At 42.3% G+C, this 14126-nt stretch overlaps 1 protein-coding gene across 6 annotated transcripts in view; it reads left to right on the top strand.

Moving 5' to 3' along the window:
* FRYL (FRY like transcription coactivator) overlaps positions 1–14126 on the top strand; it is a 152719-nt gene that overhangs the window by 33491 nt on the left and 105102 nt on the right. Inside the window, exon 1 of one of the 6 annotated variants that reach the window (XM_042812593.1) lies at positions 9731–9745. The exons of the other annotated variants lie outside the window; for them this stretch is intronic. The gene's annotated coding sequence lies outside the window, so the exon portion shown is untranslated. Of the gene's footprint in view, positions 1–9730; positions 9746–14126 lie in introns of those variants that run through there. 6 annotated transcript variants of the gene reach the window in all.

Genomic DNA, 14126 nt, shown 5'->3' with positions numbered 1-14126 from the left:
GAGCAGCTCTTCAGGGCCTGCCAACACTCACCTCTGTGGCAAAGGTGGAACAACTTGCTGTATCCTGCAGCCTGCGTTAGAGAACACTGTTGCTCTTGTGAGCCCTAGGAAATTGGGACTTTACTCTGATTACTAATGCACTTAACCAACAAACAAAGAAGCAAACCACAAAAACTTCTGGATGAGTCCCGAGTTTATTTATATGTTTTTCATTGTTTGTCTGTTTGTTTGCTTTTCCCTCAATACTTTCTGTATTTCCATAATGCAAATAAGATGTTTGCTGTAGAAGTGGCACAGACTTTTAGCAGCTTGGGAGGAGCAACAAAAATAGAAACATAACTGATTCCTAGCAGTTGTCCTCAGGCCTTGTAGGGTAACAGAGTTAAGCCTTTCCCTGCTCTATCCATTTAAATGCTCAGCAACTAAGCAGGGATTTTCAGCATAGTCTCAAAACTGTTCCCAGTTTTCATTTAAAAGGGTTGGTGAAAACTTGAATGCTAGTTCTCCAAAAGCAGTGCATTGGTACACTCCTGCTGAAGCACAGTGAGAAGACTGGCATGTTATAGAACCTTCAGCACATTTTCAGGCAGCTATTTCTGGTGGTTTGATGCAGAACCATACCAGTCAGTCTGTACCTTTTAAAGTTTATTTTGTGGTTGTGAAAAGTGAAAATTGAGCATCTGGGAGGCAGTAGAACCTCTGGGGTTCTGTACATTTTTGACAGCAAAGATGACCATGAAAATCAAGAAACTTGGATTTGTTAAATATATGAAATATGGTAACAGCTATGGCTTTGTGTATTGCTTCACCTGTTGTGTTTTCTCTTTGAGAGAGATTAGTTAACATCTCACAACTGCCTGCTGGGTTTTTCTGAAGCGCTGCAACTTTTCATTACTGATTTGCTTCCTTGTTCAGTGATCTGGAAAGCCTGATTTCTCAAGAAGGGCCAGAGTGAAATCTGTTTAGTGAAAGCCTTTGCAAAGTCGGTAAACTCTTTGTTAAACTGCTTGAAAAGCAGTCTGATTTTTCAGGATTTTTTTTTTTTTTTTTTAAGTTTGGAGACAGGGAAGATTGAAGATAGGATTACTGTAATAAACATGGGTGTTTTACAGTAACGAACATGGACTTCCGCTTACTGGAAAAGTTAAATATTAACAGTATCCTCTTTGATCTCATTCAACAGCTGTGTTTGGTCAGAAATCTGTGCATCTTCAGTGTCCTTCCTGACCTGGTTGGAAAACTTGTAACTGCCTTTAAACTACAAATAGTGTTTCCTATTTAGTCTTAATGCATTTTCTGTCAGTCTGTATCATCCTGAAGTTGAATGTAGTAGGGACTGGAAACCTCAAAGAAACTTGGAAGCAACACTGTCTTCTCATTTTTTTTTCTTTTTTAATGCAACTTAAAAGAATGGCTTTAGCTGTATTTTTAAAATGAAATATTTATGCTGGGATGATTAATGCAGGTGACTTTGTGGAAGGGAAAGCAGAGAAATCACATTCTGTTATCTCTGCCATCCCCGTTGATAACAGTATAGGGACGAGGCTGAAGCAATGCTGTAAACCATATAATATTATTGTATACATATATATATTACCTATATACTAAGAGAACATGTGATTTTTGTCTTGCATCTTGATCTTTACCATAAGTCAGAGTTTTGACAGCTGCAGAAATAATAACTATTAGATGCTGTGCTTATTTTTTGTATGTTTATGTTATTCAAAATGTTTGCTAGCAATTTTACCAGGTAGCTCCAAGAAAATGGCATAATGCTGCTCTATTAAAGGAAAGCTGTGTACCTCCTTTGCATACACGTTTTTAGTAAATGAATTGGTCCCAGTATATTGATATCTCCAGAGATGTTTTTATTAAAATTTCGAACTCAATGAATAAAAGAAGTTAGATAACGAAAGTTTCAAATAGTAGCATAAGTGTCTGGTCTCTCATACTGCTTGGATCCTATACTACTTGCAACACCCCAAACAGTTCTTCTGTGTTTTAGTACTGGTTGTAAAACACACATACTCTTTTCTTGTTTTGAATAGTACATCTGTAAGGTATACCCTCTTGAAACAGGAATTCAGTTCAGCACTTTGAGTGTGCTGTGCATGAACAGTAGAGTAGTAGCACAAATGGATGCTCTAATACTTCATAGACCTTGTGGGCTTACTGCATGGGTACTTCATGATGTATGGATGGGGTTGTTTCCAATCTGAAGTCAGCAGACTTGTTGCTGAAGTGGCTCACTTCTAGCAGTTTGCTTCTAGCCATCCTCTTTGCTGAAAGGTTTTTGTATCTGAAGAAGAGCAAGGTGTGAACTGATGCTGGCATTAGTTATTCCAGTGGAGTGCAGCTTGTGTTGCTGATAGAGTACTTCTGCTTAGCACTTCTGCAGTCATATTCTTCTCCTTTGAAGAACATACTGGCGTCAATGTGCTCATTCAGTGGTATGCCTCACCTTGAGTCTTGAGAAAATATCAGAGACATTTGCTGGTTTTATAGTAGTCTGCTCTTCTTTGTAATGAAATTTATGACTGGTGCAGTATCAAATGGTTAGCAAACTTCAGAACCAGTGTATAAACTATGCATTTATTGCAATCATGTGAATTGCTACTTTGTATGGAACTCCTAATTCCAGCCAAGCAATATCCTTATTTTGTTGAGGATTTCTTTTTGATTTGTTTTTCTGACATAAAACAGCTCCAGTTCAAAGCTCTTGCCTCCTAGTTAAATAAAAGTTGCTCTCTTTTTCCATCTTCTCTCTAGGTAATAAAGTAGTGGGCCAAGTATCTTATGGAAGACTTCCCATGTATGTATGGCAAAGTGATACATATTTCTAGACACTTCCACAGTAGACATACTTGTTGCTCTCAGTTTTAGACACATTGTAATTTCCTGGCCAGAAGTCTGTTTAATTTTCCTCTTAAAAAAAAAAAAAAATCATAAAAGGAATTGATGCTGTAAATAACATTTTCTTGCACAGTTTTGAGATGCTGTAAATAACGTTTTCTTGCACAGTTTGGAAATGCATAATGATGATATCTCGTAACTCTACACAATGAGTTTTATTGGGCTCTGTTTCGTGAATTAGCCTTGTCTGTTCTTGGCAAGGTTCAGGGGCTTTTAATACATGCTTTTCTTTGCTTCTACTGTTCTTCATTTGGTTAAAAGCAAAATAAATGTTACATCTTAAATTTTGTAATTTATCTTGAAATCTTATTCTAGTTTATAGTGGGTATATTAACTCACTGGCTAAACAGAAGCCATGAAGTCCAAAGTTGCAGTAGTTGTCATCTATACACCTTTGATAATGAAGAGCATAGAAGTTGAGGTTGTGAAGAAGAGAAAATGTTAGAAGGCTTGTAAAAGTGATAACGCGATTGTGCTTAGCGCAGTGGGTGCTTGTGATATTGCTGATACTGACAGATGTGTTTCCCCTCTTGTCAAATGTATATGGATATGTCATATGTATATAGCCTTAAGACATATTTATTTTCAATATATTTTTGTTTCTAATATTGAGTATTCCCAGCGTTCAGTCTGTCTGTTGAAGTATCTGGGAAAGTTTATGCTTCTTTGTACATACAAGTACAAAAGTACTCTTAGCATCTTAGAAGGTCTTAATGGGCTAATGGTGAGCTAGCTGTATTTAAAAGTAATTGTTATTTTCCTTGAGGAGAACTCCTACCAGAAGTAATCAGGTGCCATGGGGGAAGGCCATATAACTTGCTTGAGCACACACACTGTTATCGCAGACAAATGCACAATCTTAAATATATTTTCTGACTTCCATTCACTCTTAAAACACCGCTATGCAGAAGCGCTGGCAGCTCTTCTTAACAGGGCTCTGGGAGGTGGAACACTGGGATTAGTGATTGTTTTTTATTAAGTTTCTGGTGCTAATAATTTACGGAATAAAAGCTTAGTGGTGGTGGTGCAAGTACAAAGAACCCAGAGTGTATTTTAAAAAGTCATTATTTTTGAGGTGCTGGGAGAGTTGGCTCATGATTTTGGAATGTGTGCTGTTAACAAGGCCCTCTTTGAAGAACTCTCTGTAGCCCAGTGTTAAAGGCAGTCAGAGACTAACCATAATTAATACAGCCTTTCAAATTAGTGGTGAAGTTCATCAGCCAGTTCCAAAATTTGACCTTTATATCTCACTAATAATGAAATACAAACTCTTTTTTTCTTATTTAGTAAGAGAAGAATGAAATGCTTGAAGTATAACTCTGAATGCACTCGTAAGAGAGGTGATGAAAAATGAGTATGAGGTAATGGGAGGCACAAGGCTGGATAGTATTACCTGAATTGAGTGGTGAAAGAAAGGTTGATGCAGCGTCCTGAAGTGGTGCTCACTCTGCCTGCAATAAGAAGCAGGCCGCATGGACTGAGCAATTTATATGGCAGATAAAAATGCTTTTAAGTATGGGATGTGCACCATTCTTCCAGACAGCCTTTGAAGGGGGCCGTGTGTGTGACTCCATCCTCCCGGCTGCTTTACTTCTCGTACAGTGTAGGGGCTGCAGGGTTTTTTTGATGGCTTTAAAGCAGATTTAGTGGAGCGTATGCTGCGCTCCTGTGTGATGCATTTTAGCTGGACTGCGGTGTGTGAGTCAACTTCTCGGCCGCGGCCCTCCCGCACCTGCTGCGGGCAGCCGGTGCTGCAGCGATCTGTGCGCGGTGCCGCCGTTCTGCTGGGCTCATCCTGCGCTGTACGGCGCAGTGCTTGGCGCTTAGCGTTTAATGGCATCATATCTAATGCTCTAATTGTCACATGGGTTGGAAGTTGTATTTAAAACTCCGCAAACCGCAGACAGCTTTTCATACTCCCGCATGGTTTGAGGTAGGGTGAGGACGGGCTGGAAAGGGGCCTTTCGTTGGCCGGCCGAAAGCAGCCGCGAGAAGTTACGGCAGCGTGCGCGCGTGGCCCCCGCCTCTCGCCTTCCCTTTCCGAGAAGGGACCGCGGTGGCAGCGCGGTTCCTCTCTGCGGGAGCCTGGCCGGGGGCGGCACGGAGGGGTCCCGCGGTGAGCGCCCCCCGCCGGTGCGTCCGCCCGGCCCCGCCCCCGGCCCGCCGCCCGCCTCCGCAGTCAGCGCGCGCCCCCCGGGCCCTGCGTCAGCAGGAGGGCGCACGGCGGCGGCGGCGCGGGTGGCGGCGGCGGGTTGGCGGTGCTGCCGCCCGCAGCCGGCACCATGCTCAGCCTGCAGGACTCGCTCTTCTTTGAAATTAGCATCAAGTCCCTGCTCAAGTCGTGGAGCGGCGGCAGCGGTAAGTACGGCGCTGCGCCGGGAGCCGCGGCCCCGCGCCGGGTCGGTCGGCTTCTGCGTGTTGCCGCGTGGAGCTGAGCCGAGCCGTGACGGCAGTTTTGGCGGTCCCGTGCCGGGACGAGGTGTGCGGGTCGTCCGGCCGGCGCGTGGGACGGGGTACGGTGTGCCGGCCCTTACGTAACCGGGCTTTGGAGTTTGGGCGTGTGAGGCGCTAATTTGGGCCGCGGTTATCCCGGGCTGGTGAGGCTCCTCGTGTCCTTCGCTGCCCGAGGCAGCAGCCGACAGGCGCTGGGGTGAATCCTGCCGCGTGTTTCTGAAGCAGGAGCCTCTGTCCCTAGGCTAAGGATGCTGGGGTTGTGCCTCAGGGCGATCGTTGCAGCTTCGGTAAGCGCACGCTGTGCTGTGAGCTGCCCAAGCGGAGCATCTTGCTCTGGGCTCCCACTGAGACGTTCAGGCTGAGGAGGGCCATGGCAGGGGGCAGGGGCAGCTACGCTGCCCTTGTCTCACCCCACCCACAGCCCTCGTGCGGGGTTACTGCTGCCCGAGCATGACTGATATAGAGTGACAGGGTGACAGGCTACACGTTTCCCAACGACCCGTGCCTTGTAACAGCAAAAGAACAGCTGAAGTAGGCGGCATCCTGTGTTTCAGCTGTGTGTGAGCTCTGTGAGGTGTTGCCCTAGGCTTGCCCTCGCGAGCACTCCTCTGGAGCTGCTGAGGTTTGTGATCCACATGCATTCTGCTCAGTACGACTGGTAAGAAATTAGCGGTTCGTCAGCTGGGGGTGTGCAGACACCCGATGTGCCCCAGCAGCACTGGCATGGTTTGCTTCTGGCACTGATGCTGAGATCTGCATTTTGGACTGGCAACCTCTAGGCTGACAGCTCTAACATGAGTGTTTCAAAGCTGACGTCCCTCTGCTGCTTTAGTGCATGTCTTAGGGTTTAGCTGTTCCAGGTTCTGTTTTCTACTCTGCAGTTAACTGATATTCTTGCCTACTTGTAAATAACTGTAATTTAGGCATATATTTTACAGTATGAGTTGAAGATGTCGTGAAAAGGATCATGAATCCCTGAGGTTAATTCTACTAATGTGTGTAATTTCTAACTAGAAGCAGAACATGGGATGTACTCAGTTGCAACAAATTGAGTCTGTAGCTGGTTAAATAAGTGCTGTGTCAATAAAGCAAACTGCAGGCTCGTGATCAGACAGCAGTGCTGGCTGTGACGGGGCAATGATGCTAACAAAGGGTACGTGAGGAGAGACTACAGCGTCATGCTCCCCCTGTGCCCTCTGCTGTGTGAGCAGCAGCTCCCCAGCCCTGCCAGGAAGTGGGAAGGGGCTGTGTTGCTGCACTTCAGCCCTCATTCCTCACAGTGGTAGCTCTGCTCATGCGAGTGGGCACAGTTACAACTGCTGTGGTGTGCAGCTGGGCACAGCCCTGAGCTGTAACTCACACCCAGGCTGCTCGCTTTCTATCCCCTAAAACATTTTCCAATCAAGTGATGCAGTGTGTGCACAGCAAGGAGTTACGTAATATTTATGTTGAGCGTGTGCTTGGAAATTCAATAAACTCGCATCTGCTGAGAGATTACATAAGAAAGGTTTCTCCTGTGTTTTCTTAAAGAATTTTTAAGTAACTTGAGAACACTGTATACCGAGGAACATCAGAGCAGGAGTGCACGTGCTTGCACACATTTATATAAGCACTCATAAAGAGCATGTCCTGCTCCCGCAGACCCCGGCTGAGGGCTTGCTTAGCTGGCACAATGCTGCTGCAGTGCTGGCCTGGCCGAGGTTTTATTGTAGTTGATCTTTCTTCTTTCATTGACAACAATGAAGTGACACTTGTATGGCCTAGTTTCAGAATGCTGTCTCTCTGCCAACAATTTTAGGCATTACTTCTTTTTGAAGGGAGTCAGGCGTGGCCTTTTAAACCAGCGCTGTAGGGAGGGTGTTCCTGCCCAAGGATTGTTTGTTGCAGTGATGGATGGAATGGTGACTTCATGTGAGTTGTTTTCGGGTTCTGTATCTAAGGAGTTGTAGTCATAATAATGCATCCGAGTCCTAAAGGTGAAAAAATGTGTGACGTTAAAGTTACAGGTCCTGTTTAGCTTATTATATAGCTGTAGTCTGTGATGCTTCTGAGGTTTCTGGTTCTGCAGCAGAAGGGAATGTAGTTACAGTTATTTACATCAGCTTGTATGAGCAAGCACTCGTATTTTGTCCACAAACCCTTTGTTTGATGGAGGTGTGGATACTAGGATACTGTGAGCAGTACTTTTGGTAGTACAGTATACATGTTCCAAAGCCAAATGCAGTGCTGCCTACAAAGGGAAGCAGTGTGCAAGGGTAGCCTTTCTCCTAGATGAGTTGTGTATTTCCATGACAGCTGTGCATGTATTTCTGGAGCTTGTGGTCAGCTGCCTGGTGAGCACCATCCCTTACTGCTTCCTACAAGCTCTTCCGCGTTCCTAATACCTGCCACAAGGGTCGTCTTGTCAAATTCAGAAGTAAATAATTATTTCCAGAGAATGAAAATTGAGATATAAAGTATCCATTGTTTTTCTGATAGCAAAGGCGCAGGTTTTTGTTCCTGTGCAGTTGTTGTGGTGCATCTGTTCAGCAGACAGAGCAGGGTGTCTGCCCTGTGTCTGTCTGACAGTAAGTCCATGCACTCAGAGGGTATCTCTGTGTTGGAGGTGGCTCGTGGGATTCTTGGTGTCGGTTTACTCACTTTGGTTCAGGAGCGAAAGTTCCTGGAACCTGGGAATGTACAAACCACGCTGTGGCGTGCATGGATCTGTCCAACAGCTGTGTTTGAAAATGTGTTCTAAAACCAGAAAGAAATGAAAGAAGGCAGAATGGAGGTGAGTTAGCAGAGCTCCATCTGCTGAGCACTGGCAGGTAGCTTGGAGCCATCTGCCTGGTGATGGGGTGAGATAACGTGGGCTCAGGGCTGCTCTCATTCCCGAGGATTGCCTGATTGAAGCGTGCTTTCTCTGCTACCAACAATAAATGGACTTCTGGCTCTCAGGAGAGGTACTGCTCCAATAGCTCTCTATTGAACAAGTTTGGTGTTAACAAGCACATTTTTGCCCTGTGGCTTTTCATTTCATGGCGGATGATACGGTGTGCTTTAACTGAGAAGGATGACATCACCTCAAATTGCCTTAACAAGGATATGTGTAGGAAGGGAACATCTGAGGAACTGTAGGACAAACGTTCTGTTGTTGGCCCTGTCCTTTGGGAGGAGATGGCTGAGGGCTACTGCAGAGCTGGGCATGCGCTTGCCAGGAGTGCAGCTTTGTTGCTTCTGCTGCAGCTTGCTTCTGGATTGAGCTATTTAAAGCAATACATGCACAGTTTGTTAATACTTCAAGAGTCATCACTCTGATAAATTTTTACTTTCCTCCTCTGTAACTGTTAGACTGCAAAGAAAAATGAAGCACAGGAGGAGAAAGGAATTTTGAGATGCTACATGATTGCTTCTGCTCCAGAATGTCCTTTGGGGCAGTAGTGAGCTGCGGTAGCCCAGGAAACCTGCAGGCATTTCTAATGGCAGGTGTATGTTACAATAGCAAAACTTGCTATTTCACTATCAAGAGAGATCTTATTTTCATGTGATCATTTTTGTTGTCTTTTTAAGTAATACTGAGCAGGTTATTAACTTTATTTGTCCAGCACTGAACATCCCAAATAATAATGCTCAGTCTTCCTGAAGAAAATGTTTTGTTAATTGTCTCTGTGTCTTAAAAAAGTCATGATAGTGAGTACTCATATACTGAAACTCCACAGACTGTGTCTGAGGAATGTACCAATTTCTCCTATCACTGTATCTCCCCGAATGGTTTTGGGATGCTGGAAAGTGATACTTCAAAATAAAATGATGATAAGTTTTGAAAGCAGTACCAGATTTTGTACATTCTGGTTTGTTTCCAATTTAACTGTGTTTTCTGATAGTAAATGTAATTACAGATCTGTTCCCTGTACTGCTTCAGCAGTGAGTTTGTTTACCATAGAGAGAGGCTTACAATGGCTTTGCCACAGGCTGTTAGTTGTCATGGTAAAGCAAAGTTATGGCAGTAGTTAACCACCCAATAAAATGTGAACTGATTTCTGCATTTTGAGTGAAAAGGGATTATGCAATGTAGCCTCAGTATTTGGCCTTGTTTGTGAACTTTGGTGGCCTCTAAGGATGGCCATTTGCACAGCTGGAATATGTTCAATTGAATGGAGTGATACTAATGTGATGTGTAGTAAAATCTTGTATATCAAGAACAAGTACTATTTAAAGGGATTTTTTATTTTTTTTTTTTTTTAGGTAAATAAACAGGCTGGCAGGAGAGCTAGACTGTAAGATGATTCAAACCAGTCAAATCATCAGTACCACCCACAGCTGAAAAATGGATGCTCCTAAGTGAAAGTCTCCAAGCTGTCAAGCTTCTAATTGTTTTCTATTAGGTGTTGCAGAGGTGAGCTGGATGAGCAAGGACAGCATTTCACCCCATGTCTGAACCCACAAAAGGGGCTTTGGTCCAGCTATGCAGCCGTGTCAACCTCTGAACTGCCACCTGTGGTGCTTGTCTCGTCCTTTTAGTGAGGGGATTTGAGTCATTAGATCAGCAGAAATTTTCTTGGGATGTTGGAGAAAGTTTTTCTTTTATTTAATGAGCCAAACGAGACTTATGTTGAGGCAAAGGTGGGTGGAGCATGGGCTGGTGTGCAGGAAGGGCCGGGGCCTGCTGTCCATGAATATGATGGTGACTGCCTCTTTCAGCGTCTGGTACGTCAGCTCAGCTAGGCTGTGCAGCCTTGCTCCCATGTGGGCTGCTCACAAGCTTCCTTTATATTTGCTCATTTTATTTCTGCATGACTGTGTGAATCTTTTTTTCCGTAACTTTCACTGAACACTTACATCTGTGTGTGTATTTTTTTTTTCCTTTGCTGTATCTGTTTGATGCCCACAGTCTGTACTTTAAAACTTGATGGAAATGTGATGTAGATTTGACGTAAGGGTCTGGGGGCTCACCAGAGAAGGGTATGTGACCAGATTTTTAGAAATCATAAGTAGATGAGGATACGAAGTATTTTGGGCCTTAATTTTGACCTTTTAAGAATGGTTTTACGGAAAACCTTGAATAATGATTTCTTTTGAAGATGATGCCATGTGTGGTTCTTCATATAAATTTTTAAATAAGTTGCTTGCATTGTAATAAGTGTTGTATGTGTTGGGCCATGCATTATTTATTTTCATCAGGCACAGATATGCTAGAGTGAGCTTTCCTTTAGGGCATTCTTTCTATTAAAACAATATACTTCTGCTAAACCCGTAACTCAGCTGGATTTTGTAATGATTCAGATTGCAGAAGAGAATGCTATTGAAAGGAAAAAGTGCCCCACGTACAAACCCCTCTGTCAGCTGCTATTGCTAGAATAAACTGCGTGCTCTGCATGAACTTCAGGAAAGCTCCAGATAAACCAACTGCAGCAACCCATATCAAATATCCCATTTCTGCTGAGTTTTTCTTTAAAAAACAAAAACAAAACAAAAAAAACCCCTTGCTCTGCTGATTTTGTATTACAGGGAGAAAGGTTCAGACACTGGAGATTTAATAGTATTTAAGAGATCACTGTATTTATTTAGAAAAGTGGTTGAAATCTTCAGAACGCTATAGAGCGGAAGTATTGTGTTTGCTATATTATATCCTGTTGGCATATAGTTGCAGTTTTCCCGTGTTCAAAAAAGAAAGCATATATTCTTCCTTATGTGGTAAGAAAGTATAATGGTGGTAGTCAAAGGGAGCTTTTAAATTCAGTTAGATACAGTGCAAAATAAAGTGTAAATATAAACTTCAAGAGGAAAAGGCCATTCTAAATAAAAAAGGTACCCTAAGCTAAAGTAAATAGAGCCACACTGCTTTAAATAAGAGTTGTTTGAACTCTGACACTCCAAGTGCCTGTGCTGCTGTCGTGAGAAAAGATTTACATTTTTGCCTGTGTTTTGGGGAGAAAATGGAGGGAAATTTAATGAAACATAATTTTGGATTATAAACCGCCAGGCTGCAATAACAAGAAAATAGATTGTTAAGGCATAGAATTCCATTGTTTTAATGGCTTAACATTGGAATATTAATTACCGAGGTATTAAGGTATAGAAACAAATTATATCATTGACTTTGTATTGATAAATCTTATTAGGCTAATCCAGAAACTATGGACCAATCAAGAAGTAAATACGGAGATGGTCAAAGTACTGAATTATTTATAACTGGAAAATGCTTCAGAACAGTTACAGAATTGGATTTTTTTTATGACTCTTTAATTATTTACATCACCCTTTAGACTTGGTGCCATAAATTGGTATAGTTAAAAGCAAACAATATGTGTAAGGACAAATTTTCCTCATTTCAGAGTGAATACTGAATAAATAATACTTTAAAGCAGTGCTGGAAAACAACAAGCGTATAACTGAAAACAAAAATCCTCACTCTTATACCTTTTCTCATTCTTCTCCTAAGAAAGAAGAATTTGATAACCTAAACAGGAGGAAGAGTACGTTTTTTCAGATTTATGTAGCTTCAGTGGCGTTCACTGTTCAGTAGGCATTTGGGTGATGCCCTCAGTTATGTTCTTTAACTTTTGGTTAGCCCTGAAGTGGTCGGGCAGTTGGACTGGATGATCTTTGAAGGTGGTTCCAACTGAGCTACTCTTATGTGTATACAGAAGTAGGCTGCTCTGAGAGTTTAAATAAAAAGAAGACAATAAATAAACAAACCACACAGCCTTTTGAGCTTCTGAAATATTTTACTGTTGTTAAAAGCAGCAGTATTTATAGCTTTCTTGCTTCAACAATCCATTCAAGTTCCAGAAGTAGTTAATTGCTCAAATTGGTTCTAGGAAAAGGTGTCATAAATGACTCCTCTGGTTCTGCCCATTGGGTACAGCTGCCATGTGCGTAGGGTATTTTCAACATTACTTGTGAAACATCCATTGTAGCCTATTGCTACAGAACAGAGTGCTGGTCCAGAAAGATGTGTTAGTGCCTTGAACACTTGGAAGTCAGCTAATTAATGGGTATTACAAAGAAATGTTGCATCACAATGTGTAAAGCAGTGTAAGTAGCTCTATGAATTGTAATTTTCTTCCTTGTTCATCATCCCAATGTTTTTAGTGCTGAGCTAGAACTTGGAGGAATTCCTGATCTGAGGACTTGTTTGTGAAGTGCTGGTGCATTTGAGTTACTGTTCAATATCAGTTTAGCTGGTCTTAACTCAGAGCTGGTGTTAGGCTTAGGAAATAGAGCGTCTGACATCTCAGTGGAAACCTGTCTCTTTTCTCTCTTTGACATCTTGTTTGTGCCAGCTGTCAGCGGGGCATAGCAGTTGGGCCAAACATCACCAGATTTGTACTGTTCTTTCAGCTACAAATGGGGTCTTGTCCTGGAAAAAAGGCAGGCTGGTAACTGAGGCTTCATTTTTATGACAGCAAAGAAGAAAAAGGAGGAAGCTAGCCCCGTGGTACTGAGATCTGGCTGAGAAGCTCAAAGTTTTTTGGATAGCTGTTTGGGATAAAAGAACTTGTGACAGACTGAATAGGGATATTAAGGTAGGCTCTTGAGTTGTTCTACTTGCAGGGACATTCTTACCTTTTGAACTCTCTTCAGGAAAAAAAAAAAAAAAAAAAAAAAAGAAAAAAAAAGGTAAGAAAAGAAATTTGCTGCCAGAAGTGCATGGGTAAGAGGAAGAAAAAGATAAAGATTTCAAGGTCTGTCTTCTTTTTTCTCTTCTTAAATAACCGTAAATTAAACAGACAAAAACAACCAGAAAGCATGCTTGATGCTGTAAGTATTCCTTTGCAGGACAGAAAACAAACTATATCCTAAACTAAAAAAAAAAAATTAAAAAAAAATTTACATTAGGTAAAACAGTATAGGCGAGACCAGCTTTCATAAATATGGTGTAAGGTAACCAAAAGGGAAGTGTTTGTACTCTTAGAAGTTTCTATAACATATACCAATGTAGTGCTGTTCAAAGGATTATTTGGACATATGTATGTAAGTACAAGACTTTTGCCTTGAAGGGGGGGTACTGGCAACTGAAAATCTGAAGTGTTCACCTTGAAAAGAGCAAGGGCAGCAAGATGGCAAGCTGTCTAATCCAATAGGGTAGAGGATAGCAGGACTGCTAAGGAGGGTGCAGGCGTATTTTTGGTAGCAACCCTTGTAGGAGTTCACTATCTAAAATGTGGGGTAGGGTGTGAAATAGACAACTGAGCATAAAAACTTTTCGAAGCATATTGAACTAAGGATGAATCTCATTGGTACCAGATCTCACTGTAGTTGAATGCTGTCTTCCTCTAGTAAACTATGCTGGGCTTGGGTAGAGATTATGCACTCATCCAGAATCAAACATGCATGCACTACTTATTCTGAAGATCCAAAGGGAATCACAGAATCACAGTATTGTAGGGGTTGGAAGGGACCTCCAGAGATCATCGAGTCCAACTCCCCTGCCAAAGCAGGTTCCCTACACCAGGTAGAAGGAAGAAGTACTGCTTCCTTAGTTGATTTTAATGTAGTTACTGTTTTACTAGGTTTTTATTGCACTTTTTTAGTTCTTTCTCAAGGTTTATTATCTCTTCTTTACTTCTTTTAAGACCATTTACATTAGTGGTGCCAATACTAATTTGAGTAATTTGGAGTAATTTGGTTTTATATTTAGAATTTTAAGGTTATTAAGACTGCCAACAAACGACAATCAATACTGTGTAGCTTTAGCTCTTTCAGAGCTAGAGGCCCAAGAAAGGTGCTGAAGAGCATACCAGTCTCATTTCTGCTGGATAGGGTTTTCTCTG

The sequence above is a fragment of the Centrocercus urophasianus genome, unplaced genomic scaffold (assembly GCF_019232065.1).
Source record: "Centrocercus urophasianus isolate 14NV4802_14NV808 unplaced genomic scaffold, USGS_Curo_1.0 seq_13, whole genome shotgun sequence".
Lineage (NCBI taxonomy): Eukaryota > Metazoa > Chordata > Aves > Galliformes > Phasianidae > Centrocercus > Centrocercus urophasianus.
Note: the sequence above shows the minus strand (reverse complement) of the source record. Positions and strands in the feature narration are given on the sequence as shown.